Source organism: Lutra lutra, chromosome 8, assembly GCF_902655055.1.
Source record: "Lutra lutra chromosome 8, mLutLut1.2, whole genome shotgun sequence".
NCBI classification, from domain to species: Eukaryota; Metazoa; Chordata; class Mammalia; order Carnivora; family Mustelidae; genus Lutra; species Lutra lutra.
Genome location: NC_062285.1, coordinates 52,796,351 through 52,810,393, shown reverse-complemented (window position 1 = coordinate 52,810,393; position 14,043 = coordinate 52,796,351). Strand labels below are relative to the sequence as shown.

At 37.4% G+C, this 14,043-nt stretch overlaps 1 pseudogene; it reads left to right on the top strand.

The window, feature by feature from the left end:
* Window positions 1-971: 971 nt before the first annotated feature.
* On the top strand, window positions 972-1,908 carry LOC125107676 (olfactory receptor 6C2-like; annotated as a pseudogene).
* Window positions 1,909-14,043: the final 12,135 nt, after the last annotated feature.

The window sequence follows — 14,043 nt, the reverse complement described above, 5'->3', positions numbered from 1 at the left end:
GAGTTGAAGACAGAGAACAGATGTTTCATGAGAAATGTTTACTAAAATACTGGTCACATGGAATGTGTTCCATAAATATAGTCTATTATCCTTCTTGAAAAAGACACATTAAGATGAGGTGGAAGAGAGAGGGAGATTACATTTCATTTGTGATACAGGGAATTTGAAGTCCATGTGAAATATCCAAATAGATGTTAGGTTACAGCTGAGAATGAGAAAGAACAATTATAAACTAGAGATACAGATTTAGTGAAGACCACTTGAAATAGTTCAAAAACATAGGAACTGATGCAACTACAGAGGAAATATTATGGCAAGAAATGAAGGGAAATAAAGAAAACACTGATATATACAAGGATCAGAAAAACAAATCATTTGTAATATCTTTGAGGTTGGTTGATCAGAGCACTTTGTGAAAGTATAAAAGTATTTCATGCAGAGTATACTGCACATTAAGATGTTATATATTCTGCTCCACTGTGAATTACAGGTGATTACTTAGGGACATACAAATCTTAGAGGGAGAGGTAAAGACATTGTGTGTGTGTATGTGTGTGAGTGTGTGTAAATGCACGCAGGATAAGGTTTAGAGATATTCATGGGAGAAAACTTGTATGCAATAAACAAAAACAGAAAGCAAAATTCTTTAATCATAGAGCTGGAACAGAGACTTCAAGTGACTACAGAATATGCATTAAACCCAACGTGTCTGACATATTAGTACTTTAAGAAGGAACAATATGTCAAGCAAATACATCAAAGAATTCTTGAAAATCAAAAAACATCTTTCTCTTATGAAATGAGAGACCCATAAGAGTCAAAAGTAGTCCATTACAGAGTGTACACTTAAATTGCAAACATTTTTAATAATAATAAATAAAAACCTATGATAGAGTTCACATTGTTAAAATAATCTATAATAAAATGTCTCAATGTTACATGCAGATTTAACAGATTATCAGGAATCAGCCATGAGAAATGGTACAGTAACAACATTCATTCTGCTGGGACTGACAGATGACCCTCCACTGCAGGTTTTAATTTTTATCTTTCTCTTCCTCACTTATATATTGAGTATAATTGGGAACTTGACAATCATCTCCCTCATCTTACTGGATTCCCACCTTAAAACTGCCATGTACTATTTCCTACAAAATTTCTCTTTCTTAGAGATCTCATTCACATCTGCTTGTATTCCCAGGTATTTGTATAACATAGCAACAGGTGATAGGGTCATTACTTACAATGCCTGTGCCAGTCAGGTATTTTTTACTGACTTCTTTGGTGTAACTGAATTTTTTTTCTGTTGGCTGCCATGTCCTATGACCGCTATGTGGCCATCTGCAAACCCTTGCATTATGTGACCATCATGAGTAGTATTGTCTGCAGAAGATGTGTTTTGTTCTTGGGTAGCTGGTCTGTTTATTATAATCCCCCCACTTAGCTTAGTCCTAAATCTAGAATTCTGTGATTCTAATACCATTGATCATTTTATCTGTGATGCACAGTCCCCTCCTGAAAATCTCTTGTTCAAATACTTGGTTCATGGAACAGACTGTTATAATCTGTGCCGTGCTGACTCTCCTTATGACACTTACATGTGTAGTTCTGTCTTACATTTATATCATCAAGACAATTTTAGGATTCCCTTCTGACTAGCAAAAGAAAAAAGCCTTTTCTACCTGTTCTTCCCACATGACTGTGGTTTCTATCACTTATGGCAGCTGCATCTTCATCTATATCAAACCTTTGGCAAAGGAATCAGGGGCAATTAATAAGGGTGTGACGGTGCTCACTACCTCTATCGCTCCGTTTCTGAACCCTTTCATTTATATGCTGAGGAACAAGCAAGTCAAACAAGCCTTCAATAACTCAATCAAAAGAATTGTGATATTATCCAGGAAATAAGAGAATGTGAAGCCAAATAAATAAATAAAAATAATGAACCAAATATAATGGGCCAAATTTCATAGTCAAGTTATTTTATTCAGTACATTTTCATTTATCCTATTCTAGTAACATCTTCATCACAAATATCTTTTAAGATCCTTCCACAAACAGGCATGTTAATAGCTCTTAAAAACTTAAATCCTAGCTTTACCTCCAAATTAGGAAAATCAAAAAACAAAACACAACAAATTAAACAGAAGTATATCTCCAAATCAGAAAATATTAAAAGAGGAAAATATAGTTTAAAACTTTTACTTTTTCAGGGAGGAGTCAAGATGGTGGAGAAGTAGCAGGCTGAGACTACTTCAGGTAGCTGGAGATCAGCTAGATAGCTTATCTAAAGATTGCAAACACCTACAAATCCAATGGGAGATCGAAGAGAAGAAGAACAGCAATTCTAGAAACAGAAAATTAACCACTTTCTGAAAGGTAGGACTGGCAGAGAAGTGAATCCAAAGCGATGGGAAGATAGACCACGGGGGAGGGGCCAGCTCCAGGCAAGCAGCGGAACAACGGAGCACAAAATCAGGACTTTTAAAAGTCTATTCCGCTGAGGGACATAGCTCCAGAGTCTTAACCGGAGTGAAGCCAACGTGGGGTCAGCGTGGCCTCAGGTCCCGCAGGGTCACAGAAGGATCAGGGGTGTCTGTGTGTCACAGATCTTACAGGTATTAGAACGGGGAAGCTGGCTACAGAGACAGAGCCAAGGAGTGAGCTCTCAGCTTGGGGTTACCATGAACTGGTAACAGGCTTGGTCAGCTCGGAGCGCAGCCAGAGGCAAGGGTGACGTGAGTAATTGGGCGCTGTTCTCTGAGGGGGCACTGAGGAGTGGGGCCCTGGGCTCTGGGCTCCTCTGGGCCGGAGACTGGGAGGCCACCATCTTCATTCCCGTCCTCCGGAACTCTACGGAAAGTGTCAGGGAACAAAAGATCCCGAAAGCAAACTCAAGCGGATTACTCAGCCCGGTCCCTGGTAAGGGTGGTGCAATTCCCCCTGGGGCAAAGACACTTGAGAATCGCTACAACAGGCCCCTTCCCCAGAAGATCAACAAGAAATCCAGCCAGGACCAAGTTCACCTACCAAGGAGTGCAGTTTCAATACCAAGGAGAGCGGCAGAATTCCAGAGGATGAGAAAGCAAAGCATGGAACTCAAGGATTTCTCCCCATGATTCTTTAGCCTTGCAGTTAATTTAATTTTTTTTCTTTTATAATTTTTACTCTCTTCTTCTGCCAATTTTTTTTAACTTTTACGCTTTTCTTTTTTAACGTTTTTTAACTAGTTTATCTAATATATATATATTTTTTTTTCTTTTTTATATTATTTCTTTATTCATTTTCTTTTTTTAATTGTTTCTTTTTTTTTTTTCTGGACCTCTTTTTATCCCCTTTCTCCCCCCTCACGATTTGGGATCTCTTCTGATTTGGTTAAAGCATATTTTCCTGGGGTCTTTGCCACCCTTTTAGTATTTTACTTGCTCCTTCATATACTCTTATCTGGACAAAATGACAAGGCGGAAAATTCACCACAAAAAAAAGAACAAGAGGCAGTACCAAAGGCTAGGGACCTAATCATACAGACATTGGCAATATGTCAGATCTGGAGTTCAGAATGACGATTCTCAAGGTTCTAGCTGGGCTTGAAAAAGGCATGGAAGATATTAAAGCAACCCTCTCGGGAGATATAAAAGCCCTTTCTGGAGAAATAAAAGAACTAAAATCTAACCAAGTTGAAATCCAAAAAGCTATTAATGAGGTGCAAACAAAAATGGAGGCTCTCACTGCTAGGATAAATGAGGCAGAAGAAAGAATTAGCAATATAGAAGACCAAATGACAGAGAATAAAGAAGCTGAGCAAAAGAGGGACAAACAGCTACTGGACCATGAGGGGAGAATTCGAGAGATAAGTGACACCATAACAAGAAACAACATTAGAATAATTGGGATTCCAGAAGAAGAAGAAAGAGAGAGGGGAGCAGAAGGTATATTGGAGAGAATTATTGGAAAGAATTTCCTCAATATGGCAAAGGGAACAAGCATCAAAATCCAGGAGGTGCAGAGAACCCCCCTCAAAATCAATAAGAATAGATCCACACCCCGTCACCTAATAGTAAAATTTACAAGTCTTAGTGAAAAAGAGAAAATCCTGGGAGCAGCCTGGAAAAGAAGTCTGTAACATTCAATGGTAAAAATATTAGACTGGCAGCAGACTTATCCACAGAGCCCTGGCAGGCCAAAAAGAGCTGGCATGATATATTCAGAGCACTAAACGAGAAAAACATGCAGACAAGAATACTATATCCAGCTAGGCTATCATTGAAAATAGAAGGAGAGATTAAAAGCTTCCAGGACAAACAAAAACTGAAAGAATTTGCAAACACCAAACCAGCTCTACAGGAAATATTAAAAGGGGTCCTCTAAACAAAGAGAGACCCTAAAAGTAGAAGATCTGAGAGGAACAGAGACAATATACAGTAACAGTCACCTTACAGGCAATATAATGGCACTAAATTCATATCTCTCAATAGTTACCCTGAATGTTAATGGGCTAAATGCCCCAATCAAAAGACACAGGGTATCAGAATAGATAAAAAAAAAAAAAAAAAAAAAAAAAAAAAAAAACACATCTATATGTTGCCTACAAGAAACTCATTTTAAACCTGAAGACACCTTCAGATTTGAAGTGAGGGGGTGGAAAACAACTTACCATGCTAATGGACATGAGAAGAAAGCAGGAGTGGCAGATATCAGGAGTATATCAGATCAACTAGATTTTAAGCCAAAGACTATAATAAGAGAAGAGGAAGGACACTATATCATACTCAAAGGATCTGTCCAACAAGAAAATATAACAATTTTAAATGTCTACGCCCTAACGTGGGAGCAGCCAACTATATAAACCAATTAATAACAAAATCAAAGAAACACATCAACAATAATACAATAATAGTAGGGGACTTTAACACTCCCCTCACTGAAATGGACAGATCATCCAAGCAAAAGATCAACAAGGAAATAAAGGCCTTAAATGACACACTGGACCAGATGGACATCACAGATATATTCAGAACATTTCATCCCAAAGCAACAGAATACACATTCTTCTCTAGTGCACATGGAACATTCTCAAGAATAGATCACATCCTCAGTCCTAAATCAGGTCTCAACTGGTACCAAAATACTGGGATCATTCCCTGCATATTTTCAGACCACAATGCTCTGAAGCTAGAGCTCAATCACAAGAGGAAATTTGGAAAGAACCCAAATACATGGAGACTAAACACCATCCTTCTAAAGAATGAATGGGTCAACCAGAAAATTAAAGAAGAATTGAAAAAATTCATGGAAACAAATAATAATGAAAAAACAACAGTTCAAAATCTGTGGGACACAACAAAGACAGTCCTGAGAGGAAAATATATAGCGGTACAAGCCTTTCTCAAGAAACAAGAAAGGTCTCAGGTACACAACCTAACCCTACACCTAAAGGAGCTGGAGAAAGAACAAGAAAGAAACCCTAAACCCAGCAGGAGAAGAGAAATCATAAAGATCAGAGTAGAAATCAATGAAATAGAAACAAAAAAAAAAAAAAACAATAGAACAAATCAATGAAACTAGGAGCTGTTCTTTGACAGAATTAATAAGATTGATAAACCCCTGGCCAGACTTGTCGAAAAGAAAAGAGAAAGGACCCAAATAAATAAAATCATGAATGAAAGAGGAGAGATCACAACCAACACCAAAGAAATACAGACAATTACAAGAAAGTACTATGAGCAACTCTACGCCAACAAATTTCACAATCTGGATGAAATGGATGCATTCCTAGAAGCATATAAACTACCAAAACTGAACCAGGAAGAAATACAAAACCTGAACAGACCCATAACCAGTAAGAAGATTGAAACAATCATCAAAAATCTCCAAACAAAAGCCCAGGGCCAGATGGCTTTCCAGGGGAATTCTACCAAACATTTAAAGAAGAACTAATTCCTATTCTCCTGAAACTGTTCCAAAAAATAGAAATGGAAGGAAAACTTCCAAACTCATTTTATGAGGCCAGCATCACCTTGATCCCAAAAGCAGACAAGGATCCCATCAAAAAAGAGAACTACAGACCAATATCCTTGATGAACCCAGATGTGAAAATTCTCACCAAAATACTAGCCAATAGGATTCAACAGTACATTAAAAGGATTATTCACCACGACCAAGTGGGGTTTATTACATGGCTGCAAGGTTGGTTCAACATCCGCAAATCAATCAATGTGATACAACACATTAATAAAAGAAAGAACAAGAAACAGATGATACTCTCAATAGATGCTGAAAAAGCATTTGACAAAGTACAGCATCCCTTCCTGATCAAAACTCTTCAACGTGTAGGGATAGAGGGCACATACCTCAATATTATCAAAGCCATCTATGAAAAACCCACTGCAAATATCATTCTCCCTGGAGAAAAACTGAAAGCTTGTCCGCTAAGGTCAGGAACAAGGCAGGGATATCCATTATCACCACTGCTATTCAACATATTACTAGAACCCTAGCCTCAGCAATCAGACAACAAAAGGAAATTAAAGGCATCCAGGTCAGCAAAGAAGAAGTCAAACTATCACTCTTCGCAGATGATATGATACTATATGTGGAAAACCCAAAAGACTCCATTCCCAAATTGCTAGAACTTGTACAAGAATTCAGTAAAGTGTCAGGATACAAAATCAATGCACAGAAATCAGTTGCATTTCTCTACACCAACAACAAGACAGAAGAAAGAGAAATTAAGGAGTCTATCCCATTTACAATTGCACCCAAAACTATAAGATACCTAGGAATAAACCTAACCAAAGAGGCTAAGAATCTGTACACAGAAAACTATAAAGTACTCATGAAAGAAATTAAGGAAGACACAAAGAAATGGAAAAATGTTCCATGCCCCTGGATTGGAAGAATAAATATTGTGAAAATGTCTATGCTACCTAAAGCAATCTACACATTTAATGCAATTCCTATCAAAGTACCATCCATTTTTTTCAAAGAAATGGAACAAATAATCCTACAATTTATATGGAACCAGAAAAGACCTCGAATAGCCAAAGGAATATTGAAAAAGAAAGCCAAAGTCGGTGGCATCACAATTCCGGACTTCAAGCTCTATTACAAAGCTGTCATCATCAAGACAGCATGGTACTGGCACAAAAACAGACACACAGATCAATGGAACAGAATAGAGAGCCCAGAAATAGATCCTCAACTCTATGGTCAACTAATCTTCATCAAAGCAGGAAAGAATGTCTAATGGAAAAAAGACAGCCTCTTCAATAAATGGTGTTGGGAAAATTGGACAGCCACATGCAGAAAAATGAAATTGGATCATTTCCTTATACCACACACGAAAATAGACTCAAAATGGATGAAGGAGCTCAATGTGAGAAAGGAATCCATCAAAATCCTTGAGGAGAACACAGGCAGCAACCTCTTCGACCTCAGCCACAGCAGCATCTTCCTAGGAACATCGCCAAAGGCAAAAGAAACAAGGGCAAAAATGAACTATTGGGATTTCATCAAGAGCAAAAGCTTTTGCACAGCAAAGGAAACAGTTAACAAAACCAAAAGACAACTGACAGAATGGGAGAAGATATTTGCAAACGACATATCATATAAAGGGCTAGTATCCAAAATCTATAAAGAACTTAGCAAACTCAACACCCAAAGAACAAATAATCCATTAAGAAATGGGCAGTCGACATGAACAGACATTTCTGCAAAGAAGACATCCAGATGGCCAACAGACACATGAAAAGTGCTCCATATCACTCGGCATCAGGGAAATACAAATCAAAACCACAGTGAGATACCACCTCACACCAGTCAGAATGGCTAAAATTAACAAGTCAGGAAATGACAGATGCTGGCGAGGATGCGGAGAAAGAGGAACCCTCCTACACTGTTGGTGGGAATGCAAGCTGCTGTAACCACTCTGGAAAACAGCCTGGAGGTTCCTCAAAATGTTGAAAATAGAACTACCCTATGACCCAGCAATTGCACTGCTGGGTATTTACCCTAATGATACAAACGTAGTGATCCGAAGGGGCACGTGCACCCGAATGTTTATAGCAGCAATGTCTACAATAGCCAAACTATGGAAGGAACCTAGATGTCCATCAACAGATGAATGGATAAAGAAGAGGTGGTATATATGCACAATGGAATACTATGCAGCCATCAAAAGAAATGAAATCTTGCCATTTGCGACGACGTGGATGGAACTAGAGGGTACCATGCTTAGCGAAATAAGTCAATCGGAGAAAGACAACTATCATATGATCTCCCTGATATGAGGGAGAGGAGATACAACATGGGGGGTTAAGGGGGTAGGAGAAGAGTAAATGAAACAAGATGGGTTGGGAGGGAGACAAACCATAAGTGACTCTTAATCTCACAAAACAAACTGAGGGTTGATGGGGGGAGGGGGGTTGGGAGGGGCGGCGTTATGGACATTGGGGAGGATATGTGCTATGGTGAGTGCTGTGAAGTGTGTAAACCTGGCGATTCACAGACCTGTACCCCTGGTGATAAAAATATATGTTTATAAAAATAAAATAAATAAAATAAATAAAATAAAACTTTTACTTTTTCCAGTTAAAGACTAAGTAATGGTTGTCATTGTTTCTTCCAATCCAAAGCTTTCAAATGATTTATTCCTTGATTCACTTAATGAATATGAATTTGGTAGTTTCCTTGAGTAAAGTACTATGTTAAGCACTAACAATAGAGAACAAATCAGCAGAAATTTACTTCCATGTACCCTCAGGGCAAAACAGAAACCATTCTATATTAAAAAAAGAAAATACCCCTGGGGCTAATAATACATTATATGTTAATAAGAAAATAAACAATTATTTAAAAATATAAAGGCCAGCATAGTTTCAATACCTGCCCTGGTTTCATCTAGTCCCTCTGTGACAGAGTTGTGGGGAGCAAGTAAGGGGAGGTCCTGTGACTAATTTCTCCAAGTCTTCTAGTCTATAAAATCCATGCCAATTAAAATTATCTGACATAGTCTTCTGTGCAAATATAATGCTGCACAGTTGGGCAATTTACAGCATAAGATTCAATTTTTAGTAAACATCTGGTTAACATAGGAACACATATAATTAAGATTAATAGCGATAAATGAGTTTGTCCTATCATTCTTAACCATGATCATATTTCTGATGGTAAACAACTGAAAAAATTGAAATAATCTCCAAGTCCAGGCTTGTGTCCTACTTCACCTAATACGTTGATATTATCCTTTATAAATTGTAGTTTTTTTTTAAGATTTTATTTGTTCATTTGACCAACAGAGATCACAAGGAGGCAGAAAGGCAGGGAGAGAGAGAGAGGGAAGCAGGATCCCTGCTGAACAGAGAGCCCTATGTAGGGCTCAATCTCAGGACACTGAGATCATGACCTGAGCCAAAGGTAGAGGCTCTAACCCACTGAGCCACCCAGGTGCCCTAAATTTTAGTTCTTATGTTACTTCACCAGATCAATTACTATAGAAACAGCATTTTTCTCCTGATAAGGCACAAGAGCTTTCTTGTTGCTCCAATAAGATATCAAGTGCCCTTGATAGTCTCTAAGACAACTTCTGCCAGGCTACTAACTTTGGTTTGTTGATAATTCGAATTGAACAGAAGTTTTAAAGGTCGTGGTAATGACTATGGATAAGGTGTATATTGCCTTTTCTAAGTCTATTATTCCAGTCCAAGGGAAAAAAAGGCTTGGGCAAAAGTATAATGAAGCCCGTTTCTATCTTAGATTGAGTTATTAATGGGCACACATTCAAAATTATAACCTTCCCAGCTTCACCAAGTTCTTTTTAATTGGTATGAGAAGGATCCCAGATTTGGTTAAAGGAGCAGTGGAGGGACAAGTCTAATGGTAGCAACACAGGCAAAATCAATAACCCCATAATGCCCTTTCCATTTAATAAGAATAGCGAAGTAAATACTGATGCCATGGACACACAAAAATCCAGAACCTTCTAGGGACACAGCATAAGTGGGTCCCTTTGTCCAGACTCTTTTCTCAGTTTCAAAGGAAGAAATCTCATGATCAAAATGTAATCATCTTTACAGAGTACATGATAATCTGATTTACTGGAATTGTGTGATTGAATGTAAGAGCATCTTATTTTTCTATATATGTAAAGCAATAATGAGTTTGATTATTATAAGTCAGACTCATAAAACAGACAGGGAGGCAAACCACAAGTGACTTTGAACTATAGGAAACAAATTGAGAGTTGCTGGAGGAGATGGTAGTGGGGGGATGGGGTAATTGGGTGACCTCTGATGGAAATGACTCATCAGATGACCCACTAGGCAGCTGATAAACTTGTAAATATCATGAAGCAATACTGGTGGGAGATATTTGTAGGGCTGCCAGAATGGCACAATTGACTTCTGGACATTCAAAATTAGAAGAAACTAAAAGCAACAAATCTAATTTTGAATGTCCAAAAGTCTTGATAATGGTGAATGCAGACAGAATTTTGTCAAAAATATCAAAAAGTTTTAAACATTTGAGTAAATACTCTCACAGATTATTATGAAAGATACTTAACTGTGTATTTGACCAGAGACAATAAAAGATTTTACAGGCAAATACCAGAAGGTTACAGACTTGTGAGCAAAACCTATCAAAGACCTAACAAAGCACAGAAAATTACTTCAATAAAACACAAAATCTTTGCTTTTCTTTCATAATATCTTATCAGAAGCAGACCAATAGTACAGGAAAACTTTGTCCTTTTAGCAGATGAAAGAATATTAAGTTTTATCTTGACATTGTTCAGCTAGACTAGAAATGATACAATAAGCAGAGGCAACAGGATCCCTGTATCACTGTTGAAGAAGGTTCTCAGAGAGTAAAGACTTGAAAGATGGGACACCAACTTCAGAACTGATGACAGAACTATCAATATCTGTGATGCCATGACCAGAATCACCAGCCTTGCAAGTAACAGGGAAAAAATGAAAGAGGTTCTTTTGAACAAAGATTGTTGCCTGGCTGTAAGTCTGAAAAGACAATCTATTTATGAGGCAATCAAAGAGTGCTTACAGCTTGGCCTCGAGAAGTTACGACTGTGTGTGTACAGGGCAGAAGAGTGATTGTTCTTATACTGACTTTTTCAGCCAGCTGCACAGACCCTTTTGCTGCTCAGTTAACTGTTGTATAAAACCAGTAGCTTTTAAACATGCTGGATCGTTTCAAAGAAAGAAATAGTGTATATTTATGTCCCAGGACATACATACACATTAAAACCATATAAGTAACTGAAATAAAAGTTCAATAAATGGACATGTATTTCCTTGACATGGAAATATTTTCAGGAAGTATTTCCTGACATGTATATATTTTCAGTATATGCCATGCATACTCTATTTTCCATTCTATGAAATTGTTCTTTTTTATTTATATAAAGGTAATAAATAAATCTATAATAAAATCTGTAAATTATAGGTGAAATTAAAGACACATATATCATCCATCCATCTACATTGATAGGTATTGTGTATTTTTTATTTAAATAAATGTTAACCATAACTCATCAATGGTCTGTGACCTCAGTTTGAAAAATGAGAAGTTACAGCAAATCCTTCCCCAGGGTGAGAAAACTCTGTGGGAGATCAATGCACCTTGTCTTCTAAAGGGGCACCTGTGGCCTTGTCTGCAATCTCTCAACATCAATGCACACAGTTTGCAGAGTTAATTTATGCTTATTACTCTGTTTTAACATTTTCTCTGGTTCATTTTGTAACATTAGCTCTTCTTCCAACCTTTTTAACTATTTGTAATCTTTCCTTTTCAGTGAAAACTAGGAAACCAGCAATTGGAGACCATAATAAATTAGCATCCTGTAGTATATTAGTAAACTTTTAAAAACATCTGAAATTTTCAGAAATATATTCTTCTTCATAATACATTTTTTGTAAATATTAAAAGACAAAAGTAAATAAACTTATGTTTAACAGTTAATGTTTCTCTGATTTGTAAGTAATTTAAATATTTAACAAATATCCATTATTTAGTTTAACTTAGTATAAACTTTGATCTTATTCATATTAATTTAAATAACTTGTTTAATGTAACAATTATATTTGGATTAAACACTAAACAGCTAAACACCATTTTGTTATTTGTCTTGTTGACAAATTTTAGAACATTGAGATAACATGAGCTTATTTGATTGTAAACAAATGTAGAAAAATGTGTTTACCCACATTATATCTAATGCTGATAACCCTGAAGACATTCCTGGTTTTTTTTTTTTTAAAGATTTTATTTTTTATTTATTTGACAGACAGAGATCACAAGTAGGCAGAGAGGCAGGCAGAGAGAGAGAAGAGAAAGCAGGCTCCCCACTGAGCAGAGAGCCCGATGCAGGGCCCGATCCCAGGACCCTGGGATCATGACCTGAGCCGAAGGCAGAGGCTTCAACCGGCTGAGCCACCCAGGTGCCCCATTCCTGGTTTTTTTTAAGCCAATAAACTTGAATTAGCTTTTATATATCAAAGATCATCCTAGATCATATGAACTTGAAAAAACGTCTGTGTTAGTTTGATTATATTTCTGAGAACTTTAGGAATATTTAATTTATAAGCACTTGATTTTTGTTAAGACAATTAAATAGAGGGGCGCCTGGGTGGCTCAGTGGGTTAAGCCACTGCCTTCGGCTCAGGTCATGATCCCAGGTCCTGGGTTCGAGCCCCGCATCGGGCTTTCTGCTCAGCAGGGAGCCTGCTTCCTCCTCTCTCTCTGCCTGCCTCTCTGCTTACTTGTGATTTCTCTCTGTCAAATAAATAAATAAAATCTTAAAAAAAAAGACAATTAAATAGAGCTCTTACGAATTAATTTTGGTAATACCATCCAGAGGTTGAAAAATACTATGCCCATAATGTGTATACAGACAGATAAAGAGATCTTACAGATTTTGGTGTTTCTTTTTTAAATATTCCTCATATTGTCATGTGCCTCAGATATGAAACTCAAAAGAATAGCTGAATCCAAGTTGTGTTTCTGGTAGATGGATCAAGTTAAAATTACCAGCTCAAATGTCCAAAGTCTTTAACCAAAGACTTTTTAAATTATTATTATTATTATCACTTGCATGCTGTAAGAATCCTTTTAGAACTGTATGGGAACTATTTTGTCTTTAGAAGCTTCTGTATGCCAATCAAAGAATGCATTCCATGGTCTTCAAGTGGTTTGGAATCTTTTCTTTTAAAGTCTCTGTTAAGGTGGACTCGTTTAAAACAAAGCTTCCCCAAATGGCCAATGCAATTTTAAATTATCCAACAGCTATTTTAAGATACCAGGAATTACTCATTTTCCCCCCTTGTGAAAGAAAAGTGTATTCACCAATAGGAAGACCCACTGCCCCCACCACCATAGCAGAGCTGTGAGCTGGCACCATAATCATCTCCCTTGGTATCTCCAACTTGGCCCCAAATAAAGGCTACAATCTCGACCAGAAGGAGGGAGGTTGGAACCTGAAAGGACTCACAGATGAATGAGACAACTGTCCAGGGAAGTGATGAACACAAATGCTTGAGTGAATACCATGGCCAGTTCTAGGCCACACTGAGCCTGCAGCAGTGGGATTGCTTCCAGTCCAGCCTCTGACTCCAGTCATGTCAACCTAAAATTGTCAGGAAGCAAGAATTAAGCAAGAGTATTTATTTGGAATCAAAGAATTGCAATTCAGGGCACACAGACTTGTTAGAAGCTAAATAGTGTCTTACTAGGGAGCAAAAGCCAGGTTTTGTTTGTTTGTTTGTTTGTTGTTTTTGTTTTTGTTTTAAGCAAATCGGGAATTCTTGTATTAGTTGTTGACAAAGAATTTTTTATTAGTGCTGGCAACAGAAAGCTAATCTTGACTGAATATAATTGGCTGCAAAGTCTATCACTAAATTGTCTCTTACTATAATGAAGGCAGCTGTTCAGGCTGAGTCCTTGGAATATTTTGGGTTTGGCCCAGTTTAAAAGTTCATGGTTCCACCAGTGAAGACTTGCATGAGACCCATCTCCTTAACGGCCTCCTGG